The following is a 12,663-nucleotide window of genomic DNA, read 5'->3' on the forward strand; positions in this document are numbered from 1 at the left end:
ATACCCATATTGTACAAACAAATTCTAGAGTCACCCCTGGTCCACCTTTATGGCGATATTTCGAAAATGCGACCACCTATACAACAACCACCACTCCCTTTTAAAACCCTCATTAATACCTTTTATCGTAAAAACACATTTTAGAGTCACCCCTGGTCAACCTTTATGGCAATATTTCGAAAATGCGACCACCTATTCAACAACCACCACTCCCTTTTAAAACCCTCATTAATACCTTTTATCGTAAAAACACATTCTAGAGTCACCCCTGGTCCACCTTTATGGCGATATTTCGAAACGGCGTCCACCTATAGAACTAAGGCCCACTCCCTTTTAAAATGCTCATTAACACCTTTCGTTTGATACCCCTATCGTACAAACACATTCTAGAGTCAACCCTGGTCCACCTTTATGGCGATATTTCGAAACGGCATCCACCTATAGAACTAAGGCCCACTCCCTTTTAAAATACTCATTAACACCATTCGTTTGATGCCCATATTGTACAAACAAATTCTAGGGTAACCCCTGTTCCACCTTTGTGGCGATATCTCGAAACGGCGTCCACCTATGGAACTAAGGATTACTCCCTTTTAAAATACTCATTAACACCTTTAATTTGATACCCCTATCGTACAAACGCATTCTAGAGTCAACCCTGATCCACCTTCATGACTATATCCCTAAATGGCGTCCACCTATAGAACTATGGCCCACTCCCTCATAAAATACTCTTTAATGCCTTTCGTTTGATACACATGTCATACAAACAAATTCCAGGGTTTCCCTCGGTTCATTTTCCTACATGGTTATTTTCCCTTATGTTGTCACCATAGCTCTCAACTGAGTATGTAATGTTCGGTTACACCCGAACTTAACCTTCCTTACTTGTTTGAGCATAGTTTTCAACCTAAATATAAATGTCAAATTTTAAAAACACATTTTTTTTTAATTTGTAAATGCCAACAAAATGAACCTGTGCATTCACAAGGGGTACCATATAGACCAGAGGGCTAGAATTTGTGCAGCAGATTGTGTCTAATTGATTCTTGAATAGTGTATTGTTTGTTCCAAATAGCTTCGCTTTAATACTGGCGGAATAAGAATGCAATCCTCGATCATGAAATGCGCATCGCAATCGGATCACACTCCTCAGCACCCCACCGCTGCCGCAAAATAAGCTATTTGGGCCCAGTTAATGTCACTACATTTTCCTGTACTTCTATTTAGGGATGTTTTCCCTCTCTTAACCCCTGCCCTATTGAAGCATGCATATACGAGTACATCGCGATTTTGTATAATTTGCATAAAAAAACAGGTAAGGAAGTCTAAGTTCGGGTGAAACGGAACATTACATACCCAGCTGTACATTTGAAATGCTGTTGTTTTTTTTTTTTTTTTGTTTTTTTTTTTGCTTAATAGTGTTACAAGGCTGCGCAATAATACATATACATATGGTCCTATTCTGAACTAATTTTTCTTCGAGTTATGGCTTCCGAAACATAGAAAATTGCTTAATCATAAAAGGGGCGGTGCCACGCCCATTTTTTTAAATTTGAAGTTTTTCCTATTTATTGTTATAAATCCACTTGGGAAATGAAATACCATTGATATAAAGGTCTTTTTTTCAAAGATATAGCTTATCTTATTCGTCCACGACCCTTTTAAAAATCTTTTATATAAAAGTGGGCGTGGTCCTTAACCGATTTCGTTAATTTTTCTTCAAGGCATTCCTTATAGTAAAAGCAACCTCTCTGCCGAATTTTGTTACGATACGTTTAACGCTTTTTGATTTATGATTAATAATATCTGTAAAATTGATTTTATCACAAATGGGTTGGTGCCACGCCCATTTAAAAAAAAAAATTTCAAATTTTTATGAAAAGTCTTAAAATCAGTCTACACGTCAAATTTAAACATTCTAGGTGTATTATTTACTAAATAATCAGGTTTTTTGTGTTTTCCGAAATGTTATATATATAAAAAGTGGGCGTGGTTATCATCCGATTTCGCTCATTCTGAATACCGATCTATTCTGGGTCCAGATAAGCTCGTGTACCAAATTTGGTGAAGATATCTCAATATTTACTCAAGACAGACAAGGACAGACGGACGGGCGGACATTTCTCAATCTAATTTTTTTCGATACTTATGATTTTGATATATGGCAGTCTATATTTATCTCGATCCCTTTATACCTGTACAACCAACCGTTATCCAATCAAAGTTATAATACCTTGTGTACAAGTACAACTGGGTATAAAAAAACATTATTTAGCTGTTAAATTAACTCAAACAGTTTCAAAAGCTTGTTGTCTAAATTGTAGCAGTGCTGAAATTTTCAAGGGGAATATCAGTTTAGGTACCTTAAATTCAGGTGAAAGCCAGCCTAAATATTCTTTTTTTTATTTTTGCTAATTTTTGAAAAAACGAAATTGATGCATGCTGATGGGGAGCGCAGACAAATGCGCATACGAAGTAGTAGCGACTAAATCGCCTTCATCCGTGGTGGGACAACCTATTGTATGCCGGCTTCCGCTCCTGTTGCCACATTCACTACCCCATATTCCCTCTATAAATGAATGGATTATGGAGTTAATATGGGACGGGATCCAGGTTGCAAGGGAGTTTTGGGGTTGGATTATTCTGCCATGACCCCTGTATTAGCCCGAAATTCAGGTTGCCCTATTACCGCAACGTCTGCCAGCGGTTGGTGGGATGCTATTCACCGCTGTATCTATTAGGGAATTTAACATTCACTCAGATAGTCAGGGATTGTATGTGAGAGATTGTTTGACCTCAGGTGTCATCTAACTACTTTTTGATATATGTTATCTGGGTGCCTGAACATAAGGACATCCCTGGCAAGTTCCAGGCTGATCTTTTGCATGGGCGAATTAAATGTGTCTGTTATTGGAGGCTTTGGGATTTCGTTGGTTGTTGTTCTCTGCTCCTGTAAAGTTGAGCTCGAGTCAGCTTAGTAAACTCTGGACTGACACCACCTCTTGCTGTGTTTCGAGGTCTTTCTTTGCTCGCCTTTGACTCTAAGGGCTCGGGGGAGTTATTAAAGTTTACAAAAGTTCATGTATCCATAGTTATTGAAGTTCTAACAGGGCACCGTACAATTGGAGTCAATTCGACTCTCCGAATGAAATTACCAAGAACGAGGTGTGCATATTTGTAGTATATCATTGTCACTAAGCCTTTCGCTAAATAACTGCAAGCCGGTCTCACCATGGTAACGCAATGGACCAACATAAAAGTATGCAAGTGAGCTGTTCCTTTACTGGTCAGCTGCTACCCAACTTAACCTATATCCCCAGATCAGCTATCGAGTTGCATGCCACTCCTATTACGGTGAATAGAGCTTCTGGCCACAGATATACTCCTGTAGCCTACTTAGTAAAAATTGAGCAATGGGAATATGCCTAACGGATATCTTACATGAAAATAGCATTTACACCCTGAATATACCAGATGGTAGTTACAAGCTGACAGTGTGTAGGCATAATGGATTTCGCCAACTTTTATAGTGAATTGCACAATCCCTGCATCTGTTTTTTTTTATTCGTTGATATTAGAGACATTAATGCGACAAATATCAACCCTTAGAAAGCCAAATAGCTAAATTTTTCTTTATTATAATGTTTTCTTTTTTTTGCGAAATCAACAACAAAAAACATACAAAACCAAATAAACTAAGTACTTAATTTATGTGGCGTACGGCGATCATAAAACAATAATAGATAAACCAAAAATCATAATTAAGGTCAATCACGATTTGATTCTGAAAAAGGACGAAGCCTTTTAATGTGTGTATGAATGTGTGTATTTATATATATGATTGGATGTGCATGTGTATGCATGTATCGATATTGTTGCAATAGGAACATTTTTTAACTAAATTCTAATGGCATGACTCAAATTAAACATATGGCAAGTTTATGAACGAAATCGAAAACAAATAAAATGTTTATGTGCCTATGCATCTATTTGTGTAGGTATGTCGTTATGTACACTCAAAAAAATTTTTCTAAAAACGAGGAAAGTAACTGTAAGCGTAAGAAAGTGTATGTGTTAACCGCTTGTTATCGATTAGATATCAATTTGTTATAGCTGTGTTATCGACGAGGTATATACAAGTTTTAGATTTGCTGTTGAAGTGTTACAAACTTGCTTCCAATAGTATAGGTTATTAAAGTCTTTCTGATTTTTAACAATGTGTTATCGGTTTGTTGTCGAACCTTTTTCGAAAAATTGTTGATAATTTATCCAATAACTATCGATTTATTTTCAAAGATTTGTCGATATCTAATCGATTTATAATCGAAAAGTTATCGATTTATCATCAAAAAATATCGATTTTCCAAAAGAAATTGTAATCAAAGAGTTATCGGTATGTAATGGAGAGTTTATCGATTGATTGTCTAAAATAATTCGAGTTGTTCTCGAATAATTATCGATTTGTTATCAAAAAGTTAGTCCCAGGGCATATGGGAATAGATGGGAAGGAAAACGCGGATGAACTAGCTAAAAAGGGCGCATCCCTTGAAGCTTGCTCCGTAGATATCCCAATTAGACTGGGCGAAATTAAGCGAAGGCGACAGGTGCACATGATCGACCAAGCAGGAAAGGCGTGGGTTCAAGCGCGGGGCTGTAAAGTGTCGAAGATTATGTCCAGGTCTTACAACCTTAGACTAACAAAGTTGCTTCTATCATTAAAAAGAGAGGACTGTAGACTCATGACGGGTATATTGACTGGACACTGGCGTCACATGCCTTTAAATTAGTCTCGGTCAGTGATAGCAGATGTAGGAAATGCGGGCTGGAGGAGGAAACCATCGAGCAAGTTCTGTGCTTTTGCCCTGCGCTTGCCAGGCTAAGATTCCAGCTATAAGGAGTGATACAGCTGTCAGATCTAGAAGCAGCAAGTGGACTAAATCCTAGGAAGCTTCTAGTATTTGCCAAGAGGACGGAGTTATTTTATAACATTGGTCCTGGTTTTTGATAGGGTTTTTCAGTTTGGTCGTTAAAACAAACTTCTGGTAACACTACGGACTTATTCAGCCTATATGAGGTCCTCATGGACCGGCCAGTTCAACCTAACATATCCAAAAGTTTCGATAATTTCCAAAAATTTATCGTAACGTTATCAAAATTTATCGATTTTTTGTCGAAAATTTATCGGTTTGTTACCTTTTAATTATTGATCTTGTATCAAAAATTTATCGATAGTTACCAAAAAGGTATCGTATTGATATCAAAAGGTTTTCGATGTTACCTATATTTTATCGATTTACTATCGAAAAGTTATCGATTCATTAATTAAGAATTATCGAATGTATATCAAAAAGTTATCGATATGTTAGCAAAAAATTATCAACAAGCTATCGATTTTTTTAGTAATAAGTTATTGGTGTGTTATCAAAGAGCCATCGGTTTATCATCGAAAAGTTTATGATTTTTAATTGAAAAATTATAGATTTATTATTTACTATCGGGGTGTTACCAATGTGTTATCGGCGTATTCCCGATTTAATATCGACAGCTAATCTTGTTTTGAAAAAAGTACCGACTTCACTATAAAATTGATGACACATATGGTATTCGGCTATAATAAACCTATAAGAAATTAATAAGAAGCCGATAACTAGCCGTTAAATCGAAAATAAGTCGAAAATAATGCGCTCTCGATAATTAGCCGACAACAAAACAATAACTTGTCGGTATTAATTGTTAGTCCCGTTTTACACCAAACAATTCTTGAATTCAACTCTGTTGGCATTCCCTTTCGCGCTTTCTATTCGCGTTTACTTTTACCGAATTTCCTTGAAAGCAAGAATGTGAAACAAAAAATGGCATACAAGCAAAGAGAGGAGATGAAGGAAGAGAAAAAATTTAAATGACTTGACGGTACGGATGCTGTTGTACTCTTTCCCTTTCCTCTCACCGTATTCGCCCATGTTGCAGCAGACTTGAATTTAAGAATTGTATGGTGTAAAAGGGGACGATTTAATATCGACAGCTAATCTTGTTTTGAAAAAAGTACCGACTTCACTATAAAATTGATGACACATATGGTATTCGGCTATAATAAACCTATAAGAAATTAATAAGAAGCCGATAACTAGCCGTTAAATCGAAAATAAGTCGAAAATAATGCGCTCTCGATAATTAGCCGACAACAAAACAATAACTTGTCGGTATTAATTGTTAGTCCCGTTTTACACCAAACAATTCTTGAATTCAACTCTGTTGGCATTCCCTTTCGCGCTTTCTATTCGCGTTTACTTTTACCGAATTTCCTTGAAAGCAAGAATGTGAAACAAAAAATGGCATACAAGCAAAGAGAGGAGATGAAGGAAGAGAAAAATTTAAATGACTTGACGGTACGGATGCTGTTGTACTCTTTCCCTTTCCTCTCACCGTATTCGCCCATGTTGCAGCAGACTTGAATTTAAGAATTGTATGGTGTAAAAGGGGACTTGGAAAGAGTTCAAAGTTATGAACAAAACCGCCCTTATTATTAGGAAGTTGTTTTTATTTCTCTCCCTCCTAGAACATAGTTTTAGATTCGGGAGGAAGGTCATATACTGGCATACCTGTTCTAAGAAGTGGTTGGAGTGGAGCGAAGTAGTCCCCTACTCGCAAGGGGTTACTTTAAGACTATTCACAAAATAGCCCTAAATTCTAATGGGATTAAATAAAAACGATTGAAAAAATTTAAGAAAAATGTTTCGTCAAATTAATGAAAGTTTTATACGAAATTCGTAAGAATTCAATAGAAGCGGCAGAGCTTACAGATTTGGAGGCAGATATTAAGCCAGGACCTAAAAACGTTTAGTATTAGCCAAGAGGTCGGGCTATTTTATATTATATGTAAGTCCAGTAACCTAATATGGATACATTCACTCTATGTGAGGTCATTTTTGACCGGCCAGTTCAACCTAAACTAATCTTTTCTCATTTAAGGTCGGCGTTTTTTTCCGAGTGTATGAAGTAAGTACTCACTAGGCCGGGTCGATTTGTGGGGAGGCAAAAAAATCGTCCATTGCTCTGTGAAAATCATATTCTAGGGATCAAAATAAGAAACTTTGCCGAAGGAACCATACCTCTAAAACGAATTCTGATGTCCCCCCCCCCCCCCCCCCCCCCTTTGGGTCGTAGGGGCAAATTTTGAAAAATCCCACTTTGAAATGCCAATGTTTTTTTCTTTTTGGAGTTTATTTTTCTCTTTAGAAATTTATTTAGTCAGAACATATGTAAATGAAAAAATGAATTTAACTTAGTAATAGAAAAGAAATTAAAAAAAATTATTAGAAATTAGCGTTTTTACAACCCCCTTTTAAAACCAAGGCATCACTGTAATACATTTGCATGTCGTAAACATAGTTGTGTGGGCTTTTTATTCAACCGTTTTAAAAAATGAAGGTATCACTGTGACACAATTGCAGATCGTAAAATTGCTTGTGTTGTTTTTTTTAAGCCACCACAAGACACAGCAGGTAGAATTGAAATTGCCCCTACCCAAGAGTTCGACCCAAAGGGGAGGACATCAGAATTCGTTTTGGAGGTATGGTTCCTCCGGCAAGGTTTCTTATTTTGATCCCTAGAATACGATTTTCACAGAGCAATGAGCGATTTTTATATCGACCCGCCCTAGTACTCACCCATTCACTTTCTGTGTGATATTCGTGCTGTGACACCAGCAGAGCACGCTTAGGCAAAAAGCACCATCATATTGCATGGTTGCCATAAATTAATCCTCGACAGTTGCTTGTTTCTAATGTCAAAAACGAGTGATTTGTTGTTGTTGCTACAACTGGTGGTTGCATATATGTACTATGATTTGATGTTGGTGATTTGTGCGATACGAGTGTAATAGAAAATGCCAACTACCAACAATTAATTGGAAATTCAATAGGAAATTAACATACAACGGAATTGCAAAATTTCATACCCACAACCATACATGCAAACAAATATTCCATATGTATGTACATACTTTTGTCCAAGCATAAATAGGATATGGCTAGGCTAGTACGAATTTGTTACGCGGCATAGCATATGAAATATGAATATAAGCAAGTATTCCTGGATATGAATATTGTGTACTTGTAACTTGCAACATAACGTATACACACTCACACACATGACGTTTGATAGAATAAAGACTAAAAAATTTTACATGCATGCAACAATAATTCTATTTACATAGTAGCCTATCAATATTTGCATGCTCGAAGTGTGTCTCTTGTGAGCGGCGGCCGGGGAGCATGAGAGTCCGATGACCCACGCTTGATTTAAAAAATTTTTGCACTGCATATAAAACATGGCATTGAGATTATCATTACTGAGATCAGATATAACTTAGACCAATTAGGAGGACCAAAAAGTCACGTTGCGTTACAATAATACGACTCCTTGGTACGTCCTTCAAGAGCTGGAGGGCCATAGCCCTTGTTGTTCATAGGGGGCAGAGATGACCAGCGGAGGGTCAATATTCCAAGAGGACCTCAAAGGTCTTTTGGCTCACTCCGCAGAAGATGACGAATTCCATCTTATACAACTCTTATGACCCAGTAGCATTCAAATGTAGAAGCTGTGTTTTCAGGGAGAGAAACAGCCCTTTAAAATGAGTCAAATTAGTCTCGTTATGGGCGACTGACCCCTGGGAGAAGCAACCAAGGCGACAGTAAACCCCTAACCTTCTAACAACACTTATAGTTAAATTTCGTAAAAACGAGACAGGCGTTAAAATATGAACAATTTAGACAACAACAACAGCGTTAAAATATATATAAGAAATTCGCCATAACGCCAATGCCGATGATGCCAAATTAACGGTAGTGGTCGGTTTGCTGTTTACTGTGACGATCCAGAAATAAGTAGATCCTATAAGCTGTCATAAAAGTATAGAAGGCAACGAAAAGACTGATAAGTTGGAAATTAAAGTTCAGCCCTCGATGAATGGACGGTCGACGTCCCAATGCGCTTCGTAGAAATAAAAAGGGGACACGAGTTGCTTATGATCCATTAAGCAGGAAAGGCGTCGATAAAATAGCGTGGAGCTCAAAAATTTCTTAGATCATGGCCTAATCCTACGATATTAGACTTACAAAGCCGCTGATATCCCTAAAGAGAGAATTAGGGACATACTAACTGGACACCGCCTTTTGGTGTTACATGCTCATGACCTAGTCAGAAACAGCAGATGTAGGCGTGCTGCAGGAAGAAATGGTTGAGCACGTTCTGTGCTCTTGTCCTGCAGTCGCGATGTCGATGCTACAGCTACTATGGCGGCAGAGTTGGCAGACCTCAAGGCGGAAATTAAGCAAGGTGCTTGCAAACTACTGGTATTTGCCAAGAGGACGGGTTTATTACATAACATAAGTCCTGGTACCTGGCGGCCGCCGTGGGGTGATGGTAGCGTGCTCCGCTTACCACACCGACGACGCTAGTTTCACACCCCGAGCAAAGCAACATCGAAATCTTAGAAACAAGTTATTTCAATGAAAATCAAATTTTTCTAAGCGGAGTCGCCCCTCAGCAGTGTTTGGCAAGCACTTCGAGAGTATTTCTGCCATGAAAAGCTCTCAGTGAAAACTCATCTGGTTTGCGGATTCCGTTCGGAGTCGGCATAAAACAAGTAGGTCCTGTCAGGCCAATTTGGAAGAAAAATTAAAAGGAGCACGCGCAAATTGTAAGAGAAGCTCGGCCTAAAATCTGTTCGGAGGTTATCGCGGCTTACATTTATTTATTTATTTAGATCCTGTTACCTAATGTGTTTTTTTTTTAGTTTGATCGTCAAACAAATTCTGGTAATGCTATGGGCGAATTCAATCTATGTGAGGTCTTTATTGACCGGCAAGTTCAACCTAACTTAAGCTAGCCAAACTCAGCATAGTTTCAAACTTTATTTTAAGTCATAGTGTCCTGAGAATGTGAACGAAGTCGCCCTTTTTTCGTGAAACCTTGCCTGAGCATATATATATGAATAAAAGATTATTATGCATTTTACTATATCTTCATATACATTTTGTGTAAACTTCCACCCCTTCTTTAGTCAACGCTTTACTAAGCCCCTGGTATGATAGTAGGGAGGCAGTTGTTTGAGAAAAAATATAAAAACGAAAATAGGGTGCAGCTTGTACATTCAAAGCTTGCATACTACATATATCCATTGTCAGCTATTTATTTGATAATTCTCATTGCAAATTTTCTATGCACTTTTGTAGTTGTAATTTTGTAATTGTTGCCTTAAGCAATAAATCGATGAAAACTACGTTTTTATGCAAAATTGGAATGAAATGGAAATTCACAAATGATTTGCCGAAAAATGTCAAATAAATCTCTTTCCCCATGCCTTTTGTTTTTTTTTTACTGTTAAGGAATTGAATTTATATTTTCTAAGTGTGTGCATGTAGTATTGTTACATCTAAACACCAAAAAAAAAAATTGAGCTACCGCCCTCACTTGGTCGGGATAGAGCCCGATGGCACCGTGGATGTTTTTATGCTGGAACCTGTTATTAGATTTTACCGTATACCGAGCAGCGGTGAAGTCAATGAATTTTCTACCATCTTGGGTCTTCAACAATGGATTTTTCGTCTGTAAGGCCGAGGACTCGATCCTCATCCGCCTTAGCAGATGCTGGTAAGAGTCGGCATAGAACATTTAGTTCTCAACAATTTTTGAGGAGAATTCGAAAGTAGCACGCCCGAAATTGGAAAGAAACTCGGCCAAAATATCCCCGGAGGTATCTCCTCTGCGAAGACAGTCACCTTGTAGCGGTGCAGGGGCTTATGCCGATCGCATTTGATACTAATTGGTCAGATGGGAGCGGCGCAACCGCGCTCACCTGACAGATATGGTAGAATGCTATCGGTAACCAGGAACTGTCACCTCCTAATCCAGGGTGACATGCGTCACCGTGCCCATTGGACTGGTTTGCAGCCAGGAGGTTCACAACACCGGCTGTATTATAACGGCGCCTCCCCAACACCGGGCCACCTTGGGGAGTAACCATGGCCTTACCGCGTCAAGGGGCTCTGCCGCGGCGGACCAACCCAGTTCCTCACTTAAATAATTGACAACTACGCTTGCCACGTCAAGCATGTTGTCGTACGACAAGAATGGATAAACAAACAAATAAAAAGAACATAAAAACAAACAACAACAGCAACGCAATAAAGAAACCGGGCTCCAATAAGAGCAGCGGGCAAAGCAGTAGCAGGCCACGCAGATACTCCAGGAAATTCCTGGACAGGCTCTCTAGAGAGGAGGCAATGCTCTTTTTAGAGCATATGAGGGACGATGAATATCCCTCCACCAGCGCTGGAGTGCGCAGAGAACCGGCTCTTAAACCCGCAAACCCTAAGGGCAATACAGAAACCCAAGGAAAGCAACGCGGGCCAGAAGAGCATAGTAAGCAAAATGCGACGAAACCCGCGATCCCCAGAGGCATCTCGGCCACTGGTGAGCAGCGCGGGCACATCAAAAAAGGGGAGCAGGAGGGGCAGGCGTCCAGGAAAAAACCCGCGAACCATGGAGGGCCCAGTACCACCATAGAGCAGCGGGGGCCCCCCGAGGAAAGAGGTACACCAACTAGGCGTAAACATGGACGCTCACCGTCGAGGCAGGATTCTGGAAGCAGCTCACAAGGCAGCTGCGACAGGTCCCAGAAAGGGAGCGACACCGAGCGAAACCGGGAAGAGTGGAAGCGGCCCAACAGAAGGCATAACAGGGGCAGGCAACCTGCACTACCACCACCGGGCAGACCAGGATCGCTTACAGATAAATGGCGCCTGGGACTAAGTGGGTCTGGTACAAAATGGTATCTCCGATACCTTGAGGAGGGCCTGTCGCCCAGGGAAGCAAGAGCCAGGGCAGACGAGCACAGGCATAAACCAGCCCACGAGAACAGTACAGCGACCGCCGAACGGAGAAACAGAGTCGGAAGTAAAGAACAGCCAGCGGCAGCTGGCCAGCATACACCCGCTCCCGCTGGTAAGCGTAGGATCGGGCAGATCACACCGGAGGAAACTCCCAGCTCAAAGAGGCAACGGGCCCATGCTCCGCAGAACACGGCAACCATGCGCCGGGAGAATTTGAACAGGGCGACTGGGAGACCCGCTGAAGTAGCACCAAGACAGCAGAGCTACTCGGATGCCCTCAGGGGTACCCGAGTGGCTGTGCTGCCCAGGAACTACCCGGCGGATGCCCTAAGTCAGGAGGACCTGACAAATCTCCAGGAGCTAATTATGGATGGAGTGTTCAGGGGGTGTGGGCATGCTCTAGTATTTTGCGGGGTGTACTTCCGAGCAGGGCTCCTCCTCGTTGACTGCGAGGACGAGAAAACCGCAAAGTGGCTCGAGGAAGTAGTGCCAACACTCGAGGGGTGGACAGGGGCACAATTATGCACAAGGCGCGGGGATGACATACCGCCCACGCATAACGTGACAATGTTCCTCCCCAGGAGTGCGGACCGCCCCAGAGAATTTGCGATCCGGCTCCTCGCTAACCAGAACGAGGGCCTTAAGACGCAGAGGTGGCGCGTTATAAATAGCAGCGCGGAAGAAACGGGCCTACGTCTCAACGTGGGCATTGATGAAGAATCCTACCAGCTCACACGTAGGAATGGATTCAAGCTGCACTACAGGT

At 40.5% G+C, this 12,663-nt stretch overlaps 1 pseudogene; it reads left to right on the forward strand.

Moving 5' to 3' along the window:
• Positions 1–11,135: 11,135 nt before the first annotated feature.
• LOC137252917 (L-lactate dehydrogenase-like) overlaps positions 11,136–12,663 on the forward strand; it is a 49,909-nt pseudogene continuing 48,381 nt past the window's right edge.

Source organism: Eurosta solidaginis, chromosome 5, assembly GCF_040869045.1.
Source record: "Eurosta solidaginis isolate ZX-2024a chromosome 5, ASM4086904v1, whole genome shotgun sequence".
Lineage (NCBI taxonomy): Eukaryota > Metazoa > Arthropoda > Insecta > Diptera > Tephritidae > Eurosta > Eurosta solidaginis.